Source organism: Molossus molossus, unplaced genomic scaffold (assembly GCF_014108415.1).
Source record: "Molossus molossus isolate mMolMol1 unplaced genomic scaffold, mMolMol1.p scaffold_m16_p_13, whole genome shotgun sequence".
Lineage (NCBI taxonomy): Eukaryota > Metazoa > Chordata > Mammalia > Chiroptera > Molossidae > Molossus > Molossus molossus.
In genome coordinates this window covers 7,229,805-7,252,617 of record NW_023425348.1, presented here as the reverse complement: position 1 = coordinate 7,252,617, position 22,813 = coordinate 7,229,805, and positions in this window count along the sequence as shown.

Here is a 22,813-nt window from a genome sequence, read left to right as displayed (position 1 = left end):
ACTGCCTGGGCCACCAGGTCTGGGAAGCTGCCAAGATTTTTCACAGTCAATCTGTCAGCTGAATCAGGTTTCAGGGTGGGAGGGAAGGGGATGAAACCACTGGGAGGGAACCCCGGTCAGCTGATGTCATTCAGTGAAGCTCAGTCCATCAGTCCTGCCAGGTGGCTTTGCTAATTTCCCCAAGGGGTACCTTGGGGCCAGGGGGCTGCAGGAGCCCCTGGAGCAAGGGTGCACTCTGTCTGCTGGGAGGTGCTCCAGGCAGTGGTCTTCATGTATGTCCCACGGCAAATATATTTCCCAGCATTGGGCTGGGGCTGAGTGGGGTGAGGAGGGAGGGGCAGAAGGCCATTCTCTTGCTCCTCAGGGTGACACAGTGCCCCAGCTAAGCAGGTGACTGGGCATCTCTGCAGACAGAAACGGGACAGGAGACTTATGTCTGCTCATTGTCCTCATCTAAATATTCATACTGAGTATTCAAGAAGTAATAGATATATTTATACTATACAATTATTTTCTATACTATACAACTTATGTATTTTTTATTTTACAAAGTAAATATATATAGTTAAGATATAATAGCAATACATGCTCATTATAGAAAAAATGAAGAAAAATGAAACTCATCCATAGGTTTACTTACAGCCCAGAGACAGCCACTGTTCATGTTTTGGTATATATTCTCTAAAATTTCCACCTAAAACAATATGAAATAAAGTAAGTGTACCACACATATAAATTCTTATTCTGCCACCCTTTTTTGGGTAATATCATTCCATGTGCAGTTGCAATGCTTTTCCTTTAAACGTGGTTTTCTTGAAATAAGTGTTTTTTATTTTCTTTTTTGGTAAGTAAAATAGGCAAGTATCTATCCCTCAGCTGCCCAGCTGGGTGCCCCCAAGTTGTCTGAAAGAACTGTTGGAGATTTACATTCAGGTTTGGAGGTGTCCCACCCCCACATCACTGTTAGAGTAGATGTAGACTTTCTGTCTCGGGTGTTTTCAAGGTGAAATACACCTGACCCAAGTGCAGGCATAGCAAGCTTCAGTTACAGAACATCGCATTCCTTTGAACCCCATTCCTGTTGAACGTAGGCTAGAATAGGCTGAGAACACTGCAAGAAGAAAGAATTTTCTGAATTTCGGTTAAGTAAAAAGAAGCCCACCTGGGTCAGAAGTAAGTCCATTTTGGTTTGGTGTGAATTTCTCCCTTTATTCAGGTGCATCACACCCTTCGTAGACGGGTCCTTTCACCTGGCCCTTTAGCCAGGGTTTGGCCTTGGATGCTCAGTCAAGCTCAAGGAGCCTGCACCACCCTCCTATAGGTCATGTGCTCCCTCACTGCACAATCTAGACAAACAAGGAAAACCAGCTCTGAGAATTCCTTTTGAGGGAATAGAAATGAGAAAAAGTGGTAGAAAAAGGATGAAATAGGGGGCCCCAAACTACTAGAGAATTTAGAGTCAAGACCCTCTACCCTGAAAAATGTGCCCTGACTCCAGGCTTGACAGCAGCACAAGGCAGGAAGAAGCAGTGCTGTGGGCCTCCAGGCGGGCGGGGCCTCGAAGGGCCTGTGGATTCCCACCAGCTCGAGCCCACATCAGAGGGATGAACAGCACGTTCAGGCTCAGGCTCACTCTCCTCCACTACCACTTCGAAACCTGCTGCAGATTTCTAGACAGCATCCTTTTTTTTTTTTTTTAATCCCTTACCAAGGATATTTTTCATTTATCTTCAGATAGAGTGGCAGGGGGAAACAGAGAGAGAAACATCGACATGAGAGAGACACATCCACTGGTTGCCTCTGCACAACCCCGACCAGAGCTGGGGATTGAACTGCAACTGAGGTTTGTGCCCTTGGCCAGAATCAAACCTGCGACTCCTTGGTCTTCAAGCTGACGCTCTAAGTGCTGAGCCAAACCGGCCAGGGCTAGACGGCTTTCTTTTCTTGTCCGCTTACATGATGAAATCTGCTTATAGCATTGTACCATTCCTTGGTGGGTTCCCTTCACATGACAGCAACAAACCTCATGGGGTTTTATTATAGTTGTTTCATCATCAAAGAGCAAGCAGACACGTAACCACTCCTTCCCCCACTCTAACGCAGCCCCCACCTGGTCCTGGGCATCCCCAAGGGGCGCTCCCCCATCTCGCTCCAAGCAGAGGCCAGGGTGGCCGGGGCCCATTCCTTCCACGGAGCGCAGCCTGCGGAGACCAAAGGCAGCAAAAGGCACCAGGCACCCAACGAGCTCCGACCGGGCAGTGCCAGGGCTGAGGGAAAGGGCGAGAAGAGGTGAAAGAAACAGGAGGCAAAACTATAAAAAACGGGGCATCTGAAGAAGAGGAGGGAGAGAAGTAAAACATAAAAGAAAAATGAGAAAAGAAGAAACATTGGTAGGAAACGGAGGAGGAAGAGAGGAGTGAAAAAGGCAGGGAAGAGGGGAGAAAGGAGGAGGAACACTAGGAGGAAAGGAAGAAAGGAGAAGGAGGAGGAGGCAGAAGCAGCAGGAGGGTCTGAGCTATGGACCTGGGTGCCTGACTGTGCTCACTCCTCCCCATAAGGAAGTCTGGGGAGCAGACTCTCCACACTGTGGAGCAGAGGGCCTGCCACGGGCATGTGCTGGGAGCCATCGGGGGCAGTGCGAAAGCCCAGACACCCTGTTCCGTGGGCCCATGCCTTCATGTCTGCACTGAGCCCCTGGAACCCCTGGGACTGCCCAGCTGTGCTCGGGAAGGAGGGATGTCTTTGGCAGGGCGTGTGCATTAGAGAATGAGCTACTTGGGTAACAGGATTAGAGCAAGATGCATGGAGATGCTGGACCTGTGTGCCTCTGCTGGAGCAGCAACCAAGTTTCCCCCGAAGAAATGTCCTGTTGGTGGACTTGATGGCACAACAGACATGCGGAGTGGGAGCTGTGGCCAGGGGCGGGGTGTAAATTGCCTCCAATAAAACTGTGGAATCACTTTTGCCCCTTTTAAACACAAATTAGTTCCAGGCCGTGATGAACTCCCATTGGCCTGCGGGGATCAGGAAGAAGCAGAGGCAGGACTAATTTGATTGCTGAGCTCCAGCTGCAGAAGGCCAGGCTCCTCCCAGGGAGTGGAGGCAGACATGCAGCTGGCAGCAATCCAGGTGGGTAATGAAGAGCTCAAGGCTGCAAGACCCACAGGCCTGGGCCTCCCTTTGTGACCAGCTGCTCCCAGCACCCAGGGAAGGGGGCTGTACTCTCTCACGTGTGCCAAGAGCTTTCCACCCGCCCGCCCATCCGTCCATCCATGTCACTTTTCTTGCTCCCATCTTCCACATTGAAACACAGAGTCCAGAGAGCCTTGGTGACATGGCTCAGGCCCCCAGGTCGTGATGGATGGAGCTGACATCCTCTGGACTCCTGGCTCCAGCCTTTTTCATACTGCTGTGTTCCCGTCTTTGGCAGTAAATTTTTACTGATCTGTAAAACTTTTACCACAAAAGAGCCTGACCTTTTAAAACCTATAAACTTGCAAATGCTCTGCAATCTGCAGTAACATCTGGCCCCACTAGAGGCCCACTTTCTAGAAGAGCTGGGAGGTTTGAAGGTGATAAATGGAAGATAAATCTTTATCCTCCTTGCCCGACTGGTGTGGCTCAGTGGTTGAGCAGGGACCCCTGCACCAACAGGTCTCCAGTTTGATTCCCTGTCAAGGCACATGCCCAGGTTGAGGGTCTAAACCCCATTGAGGGGCATGCAGGAAGCAGCCAATCAATGTTCTGTCTCATTGATGTTTCTATCTCTCCCTCTCCCTTTCCCTTCTTCTCTCTAAAATCAATCAAAAAAACATTTTTTTTCAATTCTTATCCTCCCATCACCTTGTAGAGAAAACTTCATGAAGCCCCACTGGTTGGACACCAGGCAGCCATGTACTCAGAATCCCTAAGAGAACCACACTTCCCTACTTCGGGGATGGCAGAGGGTGGACAGACAGGGCAGCCTTCCTGCACCCAGCTTCCTGATGCACCTTGGCACAGAGGTTAAAAGATTTAGGGGTTGTATACCCATGTGGAATCCAGCGAGATGAGAAGATGCTTGATTTTGTTTTCCCAGACCCCCTGCCAAAGAGACAGAAGTGGCTTTTACAGGGAGAAAAGAGGGGCAGCGATGTCCCCAGAGGTACAGGAGGCCTCTCCCCTCCTGTCTCTGTGTCCTTGCTATCCCATCATGTCCTTCACCACCTTTTCTCTATCAAGGCCCTGGTCCCTGGTGTGGCCTGGTCTGCACCATTGCCCCACAGTACCTCCCATTCATTGAGCACATGCTACACGTCAGACACGGTGCTAAGCTCTTTATCGTGTTTGATGTTTATTTCCCATGAAGACAGTATTATCCCCGAGGGCCTATGAGAACACGGAGGCAGAGCAGTGAAGCAGCCTGTGGAGAACAGCACAGCAGACAGGTGAAGGGTGTGCTATTCAGTCTAATGACCTGAAGCCCGGGGTCTCAGCCACCTGATTACCCTGAGTCCCAGGGCATCCTTGGCCATTAAACCCAGGCTGCCTGGACTCTGGTTCAACCCTGGGAACTGACGGGGCCCTCATTCTTGCCTCGATGGTGCTCAGTGGAAGGGCAGGCTCACTGTGCTGCCCCACACGAGGCTGCATCATAAATGAGAATATACAGTAACCTGATGGGACAGTAAGTCTCGGGTTTTCCCCAGTACAAAGATTCAGCAATGCTGGTCCCCACAAAGCTGGTTCCCACAAATGTCAGCTCTGGGTCGTCAACCTCTGCAGCCCCCTCGTGGAATGGCAGCAATGCTAGAGCTGGGGGGTGTGGTGGGATTCTGCTGAGTCCAGGTGCACGAGTGGGGCCTCCTCAGGAGGGGGTATTTCTTGTCTCCCATCACCTGGGGAAGAGGCCTCTTCTAGCCTCTGACCAGACAGGATGAGATCGGGAAGTAAGCACACATGGGGCTTCTTCTCAGTACTGACCCAGAAGGTCAAGATAATTGAGTTTGTTTGGGGAGTGGGTGCTTATGTTGCGACGTTTCACGTGCAGACAAGTGAGGAGAAGTGATGGGAGACGTGGGGGCCCATGAGGCTGTGCTAATCACTGGGACCCTGTGGAACCATCCTGGGACTTGGGAAGGATCTGACAGTCAAAAGTTGAGCACCCTGTGCCACGTGAGACACCGTTTCAGTCTTTGCACAGCCCTTGGCTTATGTCTCCTGCCTCATCCCTTACTATGTACTCATGCTCGAATCTCCAGCCTTCATCCTCCAACTAAGGGGAGGCTCTGTTCCTGAGTAGACCAGTGTGGTGGCAGCAGCAATGTCTGAGAGAGAGAAGCACCCAGGCACAGTGAAACCCAGGGGACTGCTCCGTCCCCTGCCCCTCCTGTAAGGGAGGTGGTGGCCCTTACACACCCCACAAGGGAATCACAAGTGTGGGAAACAGCCGAGCAGGCAGGGTCTGCCCTCTGTCCCCCCACTTCCCCTCCATCCTGGCACAGAGGGATCCAGGCCTCCCTCTAGTCCCTGCAGATGTCCAAGTAGAGCTAGTCCATCCTCCTGAGCATATCTCCTCCCGGCCAGGTGGCACTGTCCCCTACCTCTTTCCCCAGGTCTCTCTCAAAGGCCAGCCTTTTCACCTCCTTGAGGGTGGAAACCTCTTTCCTGTGCCCCAAACAACAGAACCAACCCAGGGTGGTGCCCAGGGCAGGTCGCCCTGCACAGCGCTTCCAGTATTCACGCAAGGGCCAGGCCTTAACGGTGCTGGTGCTGAGTCATTAGCCCATCTGGCTAACCCAAGCTGGACCCGGGTGCAGAAGGTCATTGGGCTTAAATTTCTCTCTAACTCAAGAGAATGACTAAATTCAGGAAGGAAGGGACCAGAGAGGCCATCTTATTCCTGGTGAGTGGTCATTAGTCCATCTGGCCACCCCAGAGCTGGACGTGGGGACAGAAGATGGTTTTCTCTCTTACTTGAATTCTAATTTCCAGAGAGAAAAGGACTGAAAAGGTCTTTCCATCCATCCCCCCCCCCTTGCTTCTGGGAATATTAGTGTCTAATCCATTGTTGTTAGAATTTTCTGAGAAATTTTCAAAGGAAGAAACCCCACAAGCTCCTCTGGGATTTCAAAACAAAGTTTCTTCTGATGTCTGACTTTAAGTGCACTTGGTAGAGTGCGAATCATTTCCTTTTATCCTGGAGAAATGACTCCCGTCTCTGTCTGTCCTCTCCACTGCCCCTGAGCGGCGACAGGAACATGGCGGTCCCCTCGGGGCTGCCCCGGAGGGAAGGACGAGAGGCGACGGGAACATGGCGGTCCCCTCGGGGCTGCCCCGGAGGGAAGGACGAGAGGCAGCGAGGGCCGCGTGAACCGAGCTCCGCGTGCTTAGTGACCTTTCACGCACATCCCCCTTTCCCTCCGAGACACCAAGGTCGGTGACATGACCTCGGTCTCGTAGATGAAGGCTACAGTGCTGAAATGTTGGTGACTTGCCCAAGGGGCTCAGCTGATAGGCGACCAGGCCCGGTTAGAACGCTAGGCCAAGCAAGGGCAGCACCTGTGACGATCCGACTCTGCCTTTCCCGCTGGGTAAGAGGTGAAGAGGGAAAACGACACACTTCATGGTTGTTGCCTCTGGGGGTGGAGGTGGGATGTGGGCCTGGGGGACACGGTGTGGAGAGAGATTTATTTTCTTTGTCTACCTAGTGATGCCTTTAAATTTTTTACCTTGTAAATCTATTACCTATGCAACACTTAAATTCAGTTTTTAAAAAGAAGCAATGGACTACAAGCCCGTTCTAGCCCTGTTCCTGTGTGACCCTGGGTCAACCAGTGAAATGGTCTGTATCTCGGTTTCATCACCTGTCAGAGGGGGTGACGGAATAATTGCTCTCAGAAACTACTAATCTGGTATGGAGAAGGCAATGCCAGCATCACTGGGTTCCGTTGGTACGTGTCCCTGCTCCCAGATATTCTGACACTCGCTCCCTCTTCCCCATAACACAGACAACTATAAAAACCATAATTCGTGGTATTACGGAAAAAACACAGGCTCTGGAGTCAGACGTGACGAGCTCACATTTCAGTTGCTCTGTTTACTAGTTATATGATCCTGGTCAAAATGCTTAAAGTAGCCCTGGCCAGTGTGGCTCTGTTGGTTGGAGCATCATCCCATACCCTGAAAGGTCTCGGGTTCGACTCCAGGTCAGGGCACATACCCAGGTTGTGGGTTCGATCCTGGGTGGGGCAAGTGTGGGAGGCAACCAACGAACGTTTCCCTTTCTCGTTGATGTTTCTCTCTCTCCATCTCCCTCCCCCTTCCTCTCTCTAAAATCAATTAAAAAAATAAAATGATGCTTAGAGTAACTAGCTTCGGTTTTCTCATATCTAAACTGGACACAAGCATACTTATCCCCACAGCCCACAGGTCGTGTGAGGATGAACTGACATGATGTTTGTAAGGCATGTAGCTTGGCGCCCGGGACATAGTACACACCCCAAAGCTGTTAGTTCCTTCCTGCTGCAGATAAGGGGGATCGATAGATCAATAAATTAATGAGCCGGTGGGCCGTGAACACCCCAGACAGTTACATGCAGCAATGAAACCGGGAGGGGTTGTTTGGGAGCAGCCGCTGTCCAAGGGTGAGTCTAGAGAAGGGATCGGGAGCCCCGGACAACGGCAGCTCACTGTGCGCCCCGTGGCCATCACCTTCCTTAGACGGCACCCTCTCAGACCCCCACACCGGAAATTACACCCCGGTGCTTCCTCCGGCCCTCGGCCGCAGCGTTGTCACCCCTAACACACTGTGTGTTCTGTTCATTTATCTCGTTTATTTTCTGTTTCTCCCCACTGGGATGGGAGCTCCACCAAGGTGGGGATTATTTTTCCCCTCAGCTTCAATGATGTCAAACTGACAAATAAAATTATATGTATTTCAAGTGTACAATGTGATGATTTGATATGCAGACACATTGTGACATGATTACCACAATCAAATGAATGAACTTATCTGTCACCTCACATTATCTTTTAAATATATATATTTTATTGTTGACAGTATTACAGATGTCCCCATCCCCCCCTTTGCCTCTCTCCGCTCAGCCCCTACCTTCCCACAGGCTTCACCACACTACTGTCTGTGTCCATGAGTTATGCATGGAACTATATAAATTGTTTGGTTAATCTCTTCCTGCCCCCACCCCCCCAACCCTGAGGTCTGTCAGTCTGTTCTATGCCTCCATGCCTCAGGACCTATTTTGATGATCAGTTTATTTTGTTCACTAGATTCCACAAATAAATGAGATCATGTGATACTTGTCTTTTTCTGACTGGCTTATTTCACTTAGCGTAATAATCTTTAGGTCCCTCCATGTCATCTCAAAGGGTAAGAGATCTGCCGTGGTTGGTTTGGCTCAGCACTTAGAGCATTGGCCCTCGGACCAAAGAGTCGCGGGTTTGATTCTGGTCAAGGGCACGCACCTTGCTTGTGGTTCCGGCCCTGGTGGGGGTCATGCAGGGGGCAACCAGTCGATGTTTCTCTCTCACGTTGATCTCTCTCTCTCTCTCTCTCTCTCTCTCTCTCTCTCTGTCTCTCTCTCCCTCCCACTCTATCTAAAGATAAATGGAAAAAAACATCCTTGGGTGAGGATTTCAAAACAGGGTAAGAGATCTTTCTTTCTTACACCTGCATAGTATTCCATTGTGTATATGTACCACTGCTTTTTTATCCATTCGTCTACTGATGGACACTTGGGCTGTTTCCAGAACTTAGCTATTGTAAATAGTGCTGCTATAAACATGGGGGTACATATATTCTTTCTGATGGGTGTTTCAGACTTCTTAGGATATATTCCTAGAAGTGGGATCACTGGGCCAAATGGAAATTCAATTTTTAACTTTTTGAGGTAACACCATAGTGTTTTCCATAGTGGCTGCACCAGTCTGCATTCCCACCAGCAGTGTATTAGAGTCCCCTTTTCTCCACACCCTCGGCAACACTTGTTGTTTGATGATTTGTTGATGGTGGCCATTCTGACAGGTGTGAAGTGATATCTCATGGTCATTTTAATTTGCATCTCTCTGATGATTAGTGATGTTGAGCATTTTTTCATATGTCTATTGGCCATTTGTATGTATTCTTTGGAGAAGTGTCTATTCAGGTCCTTTGCCCATTTTAATGAGATTATTTGTCTTCCTTTTGTTGAGTTGTATGAATTCTTTATATATTTTGGAAATTAACCCCTTATCCAATGTATCATTGGCAAATATGTTCTTCCATACAGTGGGTTCCCTTTTCATTTTGTTGGTGGTTTCTTTTGTGGTATAGGAGCTTTTTAGTTTGATGTGGTTCTATTTGTTTATTTTTTTCCTTTGTTTCTCTTTCCCTAGGAGATGTATCTGCAAAAATTCTGCTATATGAGATGTCTGAGATTTTACTGCCTATGCTTTTTTCTAGGATTTTTATGGTTTCACAACTTACATTTAAGTGTTTTATCCATTTTGAGTTTATGCTTGTGTGTGGTGTAAGTTGGTGGCTCACATAGTTATCTTTGCGTGTGCACGTGTGCACGTGTGCATGTGCATGTGTGCGCGTGCATGTGTGTGTGTGTGTGTGTGTGTGTGAGAGAGAGAGAGAGGGAGAGAGAGAGAGAGAGAGGGAGAGGGAGAGAGAGAGAGGGAGGGGGAGAGAGAGAGAGAGAGAATGCTTAATATCTATTCTCTTAGCAAACTTCAGGTATACAATGCAATATCATTAACTATGATTGCCATGCTGTATATTGGATCCTCAGAATTTCCTCATCTTATCATTGAAAGTGTTGACCAGCATTGCCCCATTTCCTCCATGCCTGGTGACCACCACTCATTCTATTCTCTGTTTCTATGAGTTTCACTTTTAGAAAGCAATTTCCACATATAAGTCATGCAGTGCAGTATTTGTCTTTCTCTGGCTTATTTCACTTAGCATAATGCCCTCTGGGTTTATCATGTTGCAAATGTCAGGATTATTCCTTTTTATGGCTGAATAATAAATATTTCTAATTATAACTATATCTATAGATAGAGATATATCACATTTTCTTTATCCACTCATCCATGGACAGACCCGTGGCTTGTGTCCATATCTTGGCTGCTGTGAACAGTGCTGCAATAAACATGGGAGTGCAGACATCTCTTCCAGACCCTGCTTCTGTTTCCTTTAGGTCAGTGGTTCTCAACCTTCCTGATGCCGAGACCCCTTAATACAGTTCCTCATGTTGTGGTGACCCCAACCATAAAATTATTTTTGTTGCTACTTCGTAACTGTAATTTTGCTACTGTTATGAATTATAATGTAAATATCTGATATGCAGGATGTATTTCCATTGTAACAAATTGAACAGAATTAAAGCATAGTGATTAATCACAAAAACAATATGTAATTATATATTGTGAAATATTTATTTCTAATTATAAATAAATGAAATTTTGTCTTGATGCATGGTGTAGCGTGGGTAACAGTCTTAATATAACAACAGTAAACTACATTGCTACATTCTGTGACAGTATGCATAAAAAGCCCACGTCAGTGCGAAAGTTGAGATTGCTTTGCTTCTTTCTCACCAGATCAGAAATTCTCGGGCCAGTCTTTGCAAGAGCACAACGAAGATCATCTTCCACAACGAGTCTACTTCTGTATTTAGACTTGATAACCAACAAGCTGGAAAACCCTGTTTCACAAAAATATGTTGTTGAAAATGGAAGAAGAAGGCACAACACAGTCTCAGACAGAACAGGATATGACTGCAAACACTTGATCCAGAATTTTATAACTGGCATTGTAGAGAAATCAGTTCTCGCTGCATCACTGTTAATAAGTTCAATGAACTCCTCTTGTACTGTCTCAGGAACATCTTCAACTTTGTGAATGGGCTTCTTGCAAGGCCAAATGGGGTGTCAGGTAGATTTGGAAAGTACGATGAAATTTCGTCTGCAAGCATGTGCAAGTGTCCTTTCACAGAAATTATCATCGTAATCCTTTTGTCTGGTTCAATGTCATGTGCCTCAAAGAAAGCAGATAAGGTAAGCAACATGTAAATTTTATTTTCATCCAATTTTTTTTTTTTTTTGCCAAAGCTGAAGTTTCATTTGGAATGATCAGATCTTTTCAGACAAATTGAGGCATGTTGCATTTGGTCCTTGCAGTGATAAATTTAACTCATTCAAGATGGCAAAGATGTCAACCAAGTAAGCTATTTTCTGCAGTTCACTTTTATCACTGAAAAGTGCTTTGAACTGTTCACAGTTACTTTCTGATTAAAAAACATTTTGAGTTCATCACGAAGCTCAAAAACACGTTTAAAATTTTTCCTGTTGACAACCATCTCACTTCAGTGTGAAATAGCAGAGCATTGCTCAGTGCATCCAACTTGCACAGTTGTGAGAACAGTTGACTGTTTAAAGTGCTCGCCTTTACAAAATTGACAGAAGTTACGATGATTTTCATTATTTCTTGTAACTCTTGTGGCAGTGTCTTTGTTGCTAATATTTGCCGATGAATCATACAGTGAGTTCGGACAACTTTTGGTGACTCATTCAGTACCAAACATGGAAATCCAGATCGACATCCTAGCATAGCTGGAGCACCATTTGTGCAAACACCACAAACCTTTTCCCAAGAGATCTTATGCTCTTTCAGAAATGAATTCACTGTGTCAAATACATCACGTGCCGTAGTTGTTGTTTCAAGAAGTTTGCAAAAAAGAAACTCATCTTTAAAGTTGCCATCATTAATATACCTTATGTAAACCAGTAACTGTGAACAGTTTGCGACGTCTGTAGATTTATCAAGCTGGATGCTAAATATTGGGAGTGGAGCAGATTTACTTTCCTGGATTACCTGATCAAGAATATCAGCAGACATGTCATCTATTCTTCTGCAGACAGTGTCATTAGATAAGAAAATTGCACTCAATTTCGTAACAAATTTGTCTCTGATCATAACTCAAACAATGTCATTGGCCAGTGGCAACAGTAAATCCTCAGCAATGGTGCAAGATTTCATAGCTCTGGCGATTCTGAGTGCTACCAATTATAAAGCTTCAATGGCTGCTACGTTTTGTTTGTGGTACTTGCCACCAGTGTCAAATCTGGCTTTTTGAGTCCATCAGCTTTGTTTCTAAAATAGTTGGTATCCTTGCCAGCAAAGCTCAGGTGCTTGTTATCAAAATGGCATTTTAGTTTGTTCAGCTTCATAGCTTCAGCTGATAGAACTTCCCAACAAATAACACATTGCGGTTTCTCAATTCCTGCTGTAATTATTGAGGTAAAACCATACTGTAAAAAATTCTCACTATATTTTCTTTTCTTAATGTTCTTCTCTACATGACCCATTGTCATGGGATGGTTTGCTAATGAAAATAATATATAACAATAGCTTTATTAATATAAAAGATGATACATGGCTTAGTTTAGTCAATACAGTTCATTAAAGTTTCTTATGATTTACCATTCTCTGTGTTGTTTTTTTTTACATACCTGTTACTATCACAAGAGGGCAGTATTCACATCAACTACAGCTGAATATAAAAAGACCAATCAGCATCCAGATTAAGTTCCCATGGTACAGATTTTTTTTTTCAGTAGTTGATGATTTTACAGTACATGATTTTACATTTACCCAGTAATTATAATTCATGAAGTGTTGTTTTACCTCCACTACTGTAGCTTTCAACACAGTAGCTGCTTTTAAGAGTAGCTGCTTTCTACACATGTGTGACTGGTCTGAATAAGTACATTACTGCACCAACCCTGTCACATATACCTGTATTTGTACAAGGTGTATGTGATGGGGTTGGTGTGATGATGTCATCACACCAGGTACACGTATGTGGGTGTATCTGTATGTGGGCGGACCTGCCTGGAGGTGAATAGAGAAGCGGTGTCTCGGTTCCTAAGACCATCAGAAATATGTGTTTCCCGTTGGTCTTGGGCGACCCCTGTGAAAGTGTCGTTCAACCTCCAAAGGGGTCCCGACCCACAGGTTGAGAACTGCTGCTTTAGATAGATGCCCAAATTTTGGATTGCTGGGTCATAAGGTCGTTCTATTTTTGACTTTTTTGGGGGAACCTCCATATCGTTTTCCATAATAGCTCTACCAATTTACATTGCCACCAAGCGTGCACAAGGGTTCCCTTGTCTCCATGTTCTTGACAATATTTATTTATTCTCTTATTTATAGTAGCCATTCTAGCAGGTCTGAGGTGATGTCTTATTGTAATTTAGGTGTGCACTTCTCTGATTATTAGTGATGCTGAGCACGTTTTCATTTACCTACTGGCCATTTACATATCTTCTTTGGAAAAATGCCTATTCAGGTTCTTTGCCCAATTTTAAATTCGATTATTATGTTTTGCTATTGAGTTGTATGTGTTCATTATAAAACTGATACATTAACCCCTTACCAGATATATGGTTTGCAAATATTTTCTCCCAGTCCATGATTTGCCTTCTCACTTTGTTGATGGTTTCCTTTGCTGGGCAGAAGCTTTTTAGTTTGATGCAGCCCCACTTGCTCATTTTTCTTTATATTGTCTGTGCTTTTGGTGTCATATCCAAAAGCTTATTGTTAAGACCAGTGTCAAAGTGCTTTTTTCCCTATCTTTTCAGGTTTTACATTTAAGTCCTTAATCCATTTTGGTTTTGTGACTGATGTAAGAAAGGGGTCCGGTTTCATTCTTCTGCATGTGCATATCCAGTTTTCCCAACATAATTTTATTGAGGAGGAGAGATTTCCTTCTTTCTTTCTTTCTTTCTTTCTTTCTTTCTTTCTTTCTTTCTTTCTTTCTTTCTTTTTGACATTTATTTATTTTTCTTAACTTATCTTTATTGTTGAATGTATTATAAATTTCTGCTTCTTTTTCCTATTAATACCCTCCTCCCCAATCCTGCCCCCCTCCTGCCTTCCCCACACTGTTGTCTGTATCCACTGGTTATGCATGTATACATAGAAGTTCCTTAGTTTATTTCTTCCCACCCTCCCTCCCCCTTCTCTTTGAAGTTCATCATTCTAACAACCAATTTGTACTTCTTAATACTTTCTCCTTTTTCATCCATCCCACAAGCCCCCTCCCATCTGGCAAGCAACAAAAAAGTTCTCTGTATCTATGAGTCTGTTTCTGTTCTGCTTGCTCATTTTGTTTGTAGATTCAATTGTTGATAGATATGTATTAACTGCCATCTTATTGTTCATATTTTTGTTCTTCTTCAAGAAGACCCTTCATCGTTTCACATAATACTGCTTTGGTGGTGATGAAGTCCTTTAGCTTTTTCTTGTCTGGAAAACTCTTCATATGTCCATCAATTTTAAATGACAACTTTGCAGGATAGAGTAATCTTGGTTGTAGGTCGTTGCTTTTCATTACTTTGAAAATCTCTTGCCACTCCTTTCTGGCCTGCAAAGTCTTATGGGAGGTCCCTTGTAGATAACTAACTGCTTTTCTTTTACTTCTTTTAAGATTCTCTCTTTGTCTTTAACCTTTTGCATTTTGATGATGATGTGTCTTGGTATTGACCTCTTTGGGTTTATCTTGGTTGGGACTCTGTGCTTCCTAGACTTATATGTCTGTTTCCTTTACCAAGTTAGGGACGTTTTCTGTCATTATTTTTCAAATAGGTTTTCAATTTCTTGCTCTCTCTCTTTTCTTTCTGGCACCCCCATGATGCGAATGTTGGCACACTTGAAGTTGTCCCAGAGGTTCCTTACACTATCCTCATTTTTTTGGATTCTCTTTTCTTTTTGCTGTTCTGATTGGGTGTTTTTTGCTTCCTGATGTTCTAAATCGATGGTTTGCTTCTTGGTTTTACCTACTCTACTATTGATTCTTTGTAAATTATTCTTTTTTTTTTTTCCCTCACCTGAGGGCATTTTTCGATATTTTGTTCAGATAGAGTGGGAGGGAGAGAGAGAGAGAGTGAAAGAGACACATCGAGTGGTCGCCACCCACACGACCCAACCAGGGCTGGGGACAAACTGCAACCGAGGTACGTGCCCCTAGCGGGAACCGAACCCTGGTCTCTCCAGACCGCAGGCCAACGCTCTAACCGCTGAGCCAAACCGGCCCGGGCTGTAAATTATTCTTTATTTTAGTTAGTGCATCCTTTATTTCTGACTGGTCCTTTTTTTATGTTGTTAATCTTCTCACTAAGTTCCTTGGAGGTCTTCTTAAGTTCCTTGAAGTTCTCACTAAGTGTTCCTTGAAGTTCTCTCTAAGTTCCTTGAGCATCCTTATAACCAGTGTTTTGAATTCTGCATCTGATTGATTGCTTATCTCCATTTTGTTTACTTCTTTTCCTGGAGTTTTGTTCTTTCATTTGGGACATATTTCTTTGTCTCCTCATTTTGGCTGCTTCCCTGTGTTTGTTTCTATGTATTAGGCGGAGTTGCTATGTCTCCTAGGCTACATAAGGTAGCCTATTGTAGGTGTCCTGTAGGATCCAGTGGCACAGCCTCCCTGATCACCCTAGCTGGGCCCTCAAGGTGCACCTCTAGTGTGGGCTATACACCCTTCTGTTGTAATTGAGTCTTGATTGCTGTTGGCACGTCAATGGGAGGGATTTACTCAGACTGATCAGCTGCAAGGACCGGCTGTGAGCACTGACCTCTGACTACCTTGGAGGATCAGCTGTGCAGGGCCCACCACACAAAGCAAACTTACTTCAGCAGGGCTCTGGCACCCACTGAGTCTGCTCATTGAATGTGTCACTTGTGGAGGTGGTTGGATAGTGGTGTTTTGATGTGGTCTGAAGCTGTCCACTGGGTGTGCTGGCTCTGGGGCAAGGTCAGCCACTGCCTGTGTTCTATCTAGGGTTACCAGGCATAAGCTACAAAGTGATTTGCCAATGGCTGCTTCTTTTTTTTTTTTTTTTTTTTATCCTCACCCGAGGACATTTTTCTATTTTTTGTTCAGATAGAGCGGGAGGGAGAGAGAGAGGAAGAGAGAGAGAGAGAAACATCGATGTGAAGGGACACATCGAGTGGCTGCCACCCGCACGACCAACCAGGGCCGGGGACAAACTGCAACCGAAGTACGTGCCCTTAGTGGGAACTGAACCCGGGTCTCTCCGGACCGCAGGCCGACGCTCTAACCGCTGAGCCAAACTGGCCAGGGCCAATGGCTGCTTCTTGTGCTGGGCTTACAGGTGCCCAGGCAAAGCCAAGCTGTGAACCAGGACTGGCTGCTTATAGTGCCAGGCCTGGGGCCACTTAACAAGAGGAATGGGACTCACTGAGACCAGGTGCTGCTTGGTTGAGAGATTTTAGGAAAATCTGAAGCATAGGCCAATCATATGGTAAAGCCTTTGGAAACAGCTTGGGCGGGCCCAAAGGTTGGGTGGGGCAGGTCTGCAGGGAATCACCAGGGTGGGGCAAACAGTGTGGGCCAGGTTGCTGGAGTCCAGATATGGCTGCTGTCTGCCGCCCTGGGGAAGGGCTCACCAAAGGACTGATGGCCTCTGATGGCAAGTCTGTCCAGGAGAAAGCTGCCCCTTCAGCTCTTGCCCCAATGCCAAACAACTGAGTTTTTCCCACTATGTTTGGTGCCTTCATGCTGCCTCCCCACTGCTGGAGCCTAGAGGGTGTGAGTCTGAGTAAGTCCGTGCGCGGGCCCTTTAAGAGGAGCTGCCTGGGCTCCAGCAGCCTCAGCCTCGGCTCCCCTGGTGTTTACAACCAGAAGTGATGGGAACTCCTCTTCTTGGCACTGAAACCCAGAACTGGAGGGGGGGGGGAGGCTAGGACCCCTCACTCCTCAGGGAGGACCTTCACAGCTGAGGTGTCCCTGCTGAGTTTTATCCACCACACGTGGGTGTGGGACCAGCCCATCTGCCTCGGCCCCTCCTACCTGTCTCCATGTGGCTGCTTCTTTAATTTCGTAGTTGTAGGACTTCCATTCAGCTCTATTGCAGGTGGTTCTGAATGATGGTTGTTCTGTAGTTTAGTTGTCATTTTGACGTGGTTGTGGGAGGAGGCGGTACCTACGCCACCATCTTCAGGAGGAGAGATTTCTGTCTGTTTTGTTAGTTGTTGAATTCCCATAACCTAGAAGAGTGTCCATCACATAGCAGATGCTCAATAAATATTTACTGGGTGAAAGAATGACTAACACTAGCTTAAGAGAAGAAACGTGAGAGTATGTAGCGAAATCTACCGGTGATCTGGAACTCTCCTGGTTCCTTGGGGGCCTGGAAACTGAGGTAGGAAGGATGCCTCTCGCCCTGCAGCTGGAGCGTTGGCTGCCTCCTCTGGTTCTGGGGATGTACTCAGCGGACTTTCCCAGCCCCTCTGCTGACGCGCCTCTGGGCTGCTGCTCAGTTGGCCACTGGGAGGCCTGTGCAGTACTGCTTTCCTTAGACTGGGGAACATTGGGATCCCCTGGGCCGCCATTACCTGGAGAGAGCAAATACTCCAGGACACGGAGCCTGTAGTCTCGTGTGAGTAGAGAGATGGGACAACGTGGACAGGGCTGGCGCGGGAGAAATCCCAGCCTCACCCCCGACAGGGGGCAGACAGTACGCCTCACAGGAGGGCTCAGCTAAGAAGCATTCTTTCTGCACCACCCAGAAGAGAGGCAGGAGTGACCGAGGATGTCACATGGCCCTCCTGTTTCAGGGGCCACTGTGTCATTCACCTTGGAATGCATTTATGGGAATGCAATCTGTCCCTCAGCAAGACCCTCAACACATCCTAGCAGACACAACCTACTTTTCTAGCACTGTCATCTAGAGTTCGAGATATCAGAGAAAACTCTCTCAGCCCTTAAAACCACCTCGTCTAGCCTCCATCCAACACCCAAATCTCTGACATGCCCAGAAATTTATCTTTCTGGCTTTGCTTGCAGACCTTTACTGACGAGGGGACCTCCCATAACAGCCCGTTTTAGTTTTGCAGACATCTTTCTTATTTTGTTCCCCAGATCTATTTCTTTTTTTTTATTTTATTTTTTATATTTTTTTTATCCTCACCTGAGGATATTTTTCCATTTTTTTGTACAGATACAGTGGGAGGGAGAGAGAGGAAGAGAGAGAGAGAGAGAGAGAAACATCGACGTGAAAGGGACACATTGAGTGGCTGCCACCCGCACGACCAACCAGGGCCGGGGACAAACTGCAACTGAAGTACGTGCCCTTAGCGGGAACCGAACCCGGGTCTCTCCGGACCGCAGGCCGATGCTCTAACCGCTGAGCCAAACCGGCCAGGGCCAGATCTATTTCTCTAAGACTTCTATCCATCCAATGCTATACTATCCAGAAGTCCAGTTCCTTGTCATGCAAAGCCGTCCCACCATCATGCCTTCTCATCTAGAGGCCCAAGCCCCTCAATTCTTTCAGCAGAGAATCACAGCAGGAAGGACCCTGAACAGGGAGGGCAGACACCGGGCATGACCCACCTTGCAGCCTGTCGTGTTGTGCCGTGTGCCTGGAACCTCGTGGGTGCTTGACGGAGTTCGTTGAATGAATGGATGAGGGAAATGAATGGATGGTACAATTTATATATTAGGAAAGTGAATCTCAGTGAGGAACAGCGACTTTAGCTCGGTCGCTTAATTCCTACCCCCAGAACCAGCGTCCAGTTCAGAGGATTTTCGAGTCCCATCCCAGAGTGTTTAGAGACCAGGGGTTGCTTTGTCTTCTCGTTTCCTTTTTGGGTTTGGCCGGATTGGCTCCACAGAGGCCCTCCTAGCCTACTACCTTCTTCCTGTTCCTGAGATTCTGGCCATGGTCTGCCTCAGGGCCTTTGCTCTGGCTCTTCCTTGTGCTTGGAGCTCTCTCCTTGCGGATGGCCACTCAGCTAATTCCCCGTCACTTCCTTCCAACCTCAACTGCACCTCGACTGCTCGGTGAGGGCTACCCTGACTGCTCATCAAGCCCCTCGCCTGCCCCGTCCCACCCCAAGCCACCCGATCCCTCTTAGCCTGACCTACATTTTTCTTTTTACCATGGCCCCATCACCTCTTACTGTTCCATGTGATTGATGTACATTGATTCTTTTAAAAAATCTTTTTTTCTTTATTGATTTGAGAGAGAGAGGAAGGGAGAGGGAGAGAGAGATAGAAACATTGATGAGAGAGAACATCGACTGGCTGCCTCCTGCATGCACTTCCCTAGGGATTTGGCCCACAACTTGAGCATGTGCCCTGACCGGGAATTGAACCAGTGACCTCTTGGTGCACAGGTCGTCGCTCAACCACTGAGCCACACTGGGTGTTTCTTTATTGATTCTTTATTCTCTGTCTCTACCAATAGAATGCTAGCTCTATGAGGTCAGGGAGCTTTGGGGACTTTGTCTACTGATGTATCCCAAGGACCTAGAATAGTGACTGACACCTAGTAGGGGCCCAGTAAATATTTGTTGGATGAATGTCCTGTTCAGGGAGCCCAGCAGGGCCCCAGTTCTGAGTCTCCCCCATAGGAAACAGTAGATGCTGAACATGCATTGTTAATAGATAGATGGGCTGATTAATGACATGTCTTTGCTGCCCGGTAACACTGTGTCCTAATAAGAGGGGCAGAAGGAAAGTGGATGACAGAGAAGAGAAGGCCATGAGATGACAGAAGCAGAAACTGGGGCGAGCCGTGAAGATGGAACAAGGGGCCACAAACCAAGGGATGCAAGTGGCCACTAGAAGCTGAAAAAGGCTAGGACATGCATTCTCTCCTCCGAGCGTTCAGAAGTGACCAGTCCCGCCAACACGCTGACTTTAAGCCAGTAGAACTGATGTTGGACTTCTGACTCGAGAATATACTTGTGTGGTTGGAGGCCACTGAGTCGGTGGTCATTTGTTACAGCGGCTACAGCAAACTAATCCTCGCCATTCCTCGGGCGGCTCCCTCTTCACAATCACCAGCGCAAACCCAGGCCTGTTTCTCATGTCCTCAGGCCCTCGGAGACCAAGGCTGCGGGGAGGACCCTGCAGCCTCCCAAGTGGTTTCACTCTGACAGTCTCGTGCTGCCCCACCCCCGACCCCGGCAGGTCTGAGCCAAGCCTGCGGAGCTTCCCAAGCTCTGTGAATGGGCCCTGGAGGGTCTCGCCGGCCTGGAGCAGCTTCCTGGAGAGGACCCTCTGCTTCCTAGTGGTTTATTAGTCCTGAGTGAAGAGGCCTCCGGAAGTGCACAGCGCTTTGCCCCTTTGCCCACATAACCACACCTGCACGTCTGCTGGGGCCCGACTGGCATCCTGGAAACTTCCTTCCCCCGGCTCCCCGGAAGGCGGTTTTAGGAGCAGCAGGAGCAGCACTTTTGCAAAGCATGCTCTCTCGTTTCACAGGAACCTTCCGAATTCAATGCTCCACTTGCCATCACCAAGCTGGGCTGCTTCTCTCTGGCCTGAGCAGGGAGCAGAGGGGCCTCCGGACTCTGGCCCGGGACAGTGCGCACCTGTCCTACCGCGAGGGCCGGGGCAGGCGCCTCCTTCCAGCAGGATGAACCTCGGAGAAGCCACTGCGCTGGGAAGCAGAAGACCCCAGCTCTCCCTCCGGCTCTGCAGCTGAGAGTAAGAAGTCCTTGCCTCGTGGCTTCCACCCCGACAGGAGCTCGTCGGCCGGCCACAGCTCCCGTGACACAGAAGGCACTGGTGAATGCCGTTCCCTCTGTAAACCCGAGGGCCTAGGTGCATCTCGGTACTAGCAAAGCTCCTAGATGTTACATCAGAGGATCCTGAGTTCAAATTCTACCCTTTCATGTACTCATTCTATGATGTTAGGCAAGTTACTGAACCTCTCTGGGCCCCGGTTTCTGCATGTAAAAATCTGCCCTACCATGGGGCCAAATTAGATGCAATGTGGAAAGTCCTCATGCAATGTGTGACACACAGAAAGTGTCCCACAGGTAGTAGCTTCATCTTCATCATTATCTTGGGTTGTTATCCTTTCTCAGCCTCATCTGCAAAATGAGAGCTCGGAGTGAGCCTGTCTAGTTCCTCTGCAGCTCTGAGTTACCACCTCAAACACACGTGTGCACACACATGTCCGTGCACACACATGTCCGTGCACACATCTACACCCTGCTACCCAAAGAGGAAGCGCGGGGAACGCTGGGCCTGCAAAGCCACAATGACGAGCCTGGGCTCTGCCCAGGTACCCTCAGTGCCAAGTTCAGGCATCAGGGAGCGTATCCTGGGAGCGGAAGGGCAGGAGGGCAGGGGTGAGTGGCCAGGACCAGCAGGCTGTAGGAGGCCTGAGGGCGAGCTGGCGCCCCAGCCGCCTCCTGGGGCCCTGGAGGCAGCCCATAAAACCTAATGGGGGTGGAGCCGCCCAGCAGGGGCAGGTCTGAGATGGAGAGCTTTCTGCTCCCCCAGGGGCTGGGGCTGAGACAAGGTGGCGGGGAGCAGGCCACTGCGCAGCCTTGGGGACCTGATGAGGAGACAGAACGGCGAGTGGCACCTCCTGCCAGCACGGTATGCTGGAGGCGGGGTGACAAGCTTGGTGACAGCAGCATGGCCTTTCCTGTCATCAGGCTCTTCCCTCCCCACCCCCAGCACCAGCGCTTTGATGAGACAAGGCACCGGGCCTCCTTCCAGGGGGACGGGGCGCATGTTCCTTCGCCTAGAACCCCCGGTGCCCGTCCTCTGGGTCACGCTGGCGCCAGGTGCTGGAGACGCAGGAAGGGTGACTGCGGGATGGCCCCTGGAGCCTCAGGTCTCTCTCCACCCGGGTTCGGTGTGAAGCTCTGTAAGAGGAGCGGGTTGGGGTGAACGAAGGGGCTACATCTGTACATCGTACAACTGAGTGTGCGTGACTCCCTGAGATCCTGCGGCCCTGACGGGAGGACTCAGGGCTTCGCCCCTGCAGCGACGGGTGCGGGGGAGGGGGTGCCTGACTGCAGGCGCTGGCGGCGTGGTTCTCCAGAAAAGAGGGTGTCTGCTGTCAGGGGAAGGAGGGCCGTGGAAGGGGCCACTCCCCCTCTCTGGAGGGCGCAGACAGAGCCATCTCCGGCACCTGCCCGCAGCCTGTAATTCAGCTGCCCAGCTGCACCCAGTGCTTGGCTGCTGTGCCTGCGGGGAGGGCAGATTGCCGAGCGGAGTGCAATGATTGGCAAGTGGCTGGCGGGCCCAGCTCTCCTGGTAGCAGAGGCCAGCTCACGTGACCCTGTACTGTCCCTGAACCCCTAACTCCCAGGCCTGCCAGGGAGCTACCTCGAGAGCTCCCTCTGTCTCCTTCTACCTTCATCGTTCTCCAGATCCGTGTGCAAATGAACCCTCCGGAGCTGGTCTGAATGTCGACTCCCACTCAGTGGGTCCCGAGGGCCCAAGACTCTGCATTTCTAACCAGGTCCAGGAGGCGCTGACGCTGCGGCTCCGGGGACCAGACTTGAAGGAAATCTTTAGCATCGACATGGCTTTTCCACATACACGGTCTCTGGGCTCTTCGAACAGCCCTGGGGCAGGGTGTAGAGCAATAATAGTTGTCGTAACCTCAGTGTTTCTAGTGCCCTGCGCTGGGCACTTCATGATTTGTGTCTCATTCAGCCTTTCCCAGAAGTTACAGAGGAGAAGAAACCGGACGTTCAGGGACAACTCAGTAACTCGTCCGGGGCCGCAAATCTAATGAGCAGTGGAGTGGGAATTCAAACTCACGTCTTCTTTCTTTTTTAAAATCTTTATTGTTGAAAGTATTACAGATGTCCCCCCATTTCCCCCCATCAACCCCTTCCTTCCCGCCTCCTCCCCCTCCTGCTTCCCCACACTGTTGTCTGCGTCCATTGCACACTCACCTCTTCTAACACCAGACCAACACTCTTACCTTCAGGGTCAGTGCACTGACTGTGTTGCCTGTTTGCGTGCAGCACCCAGAACAGCAC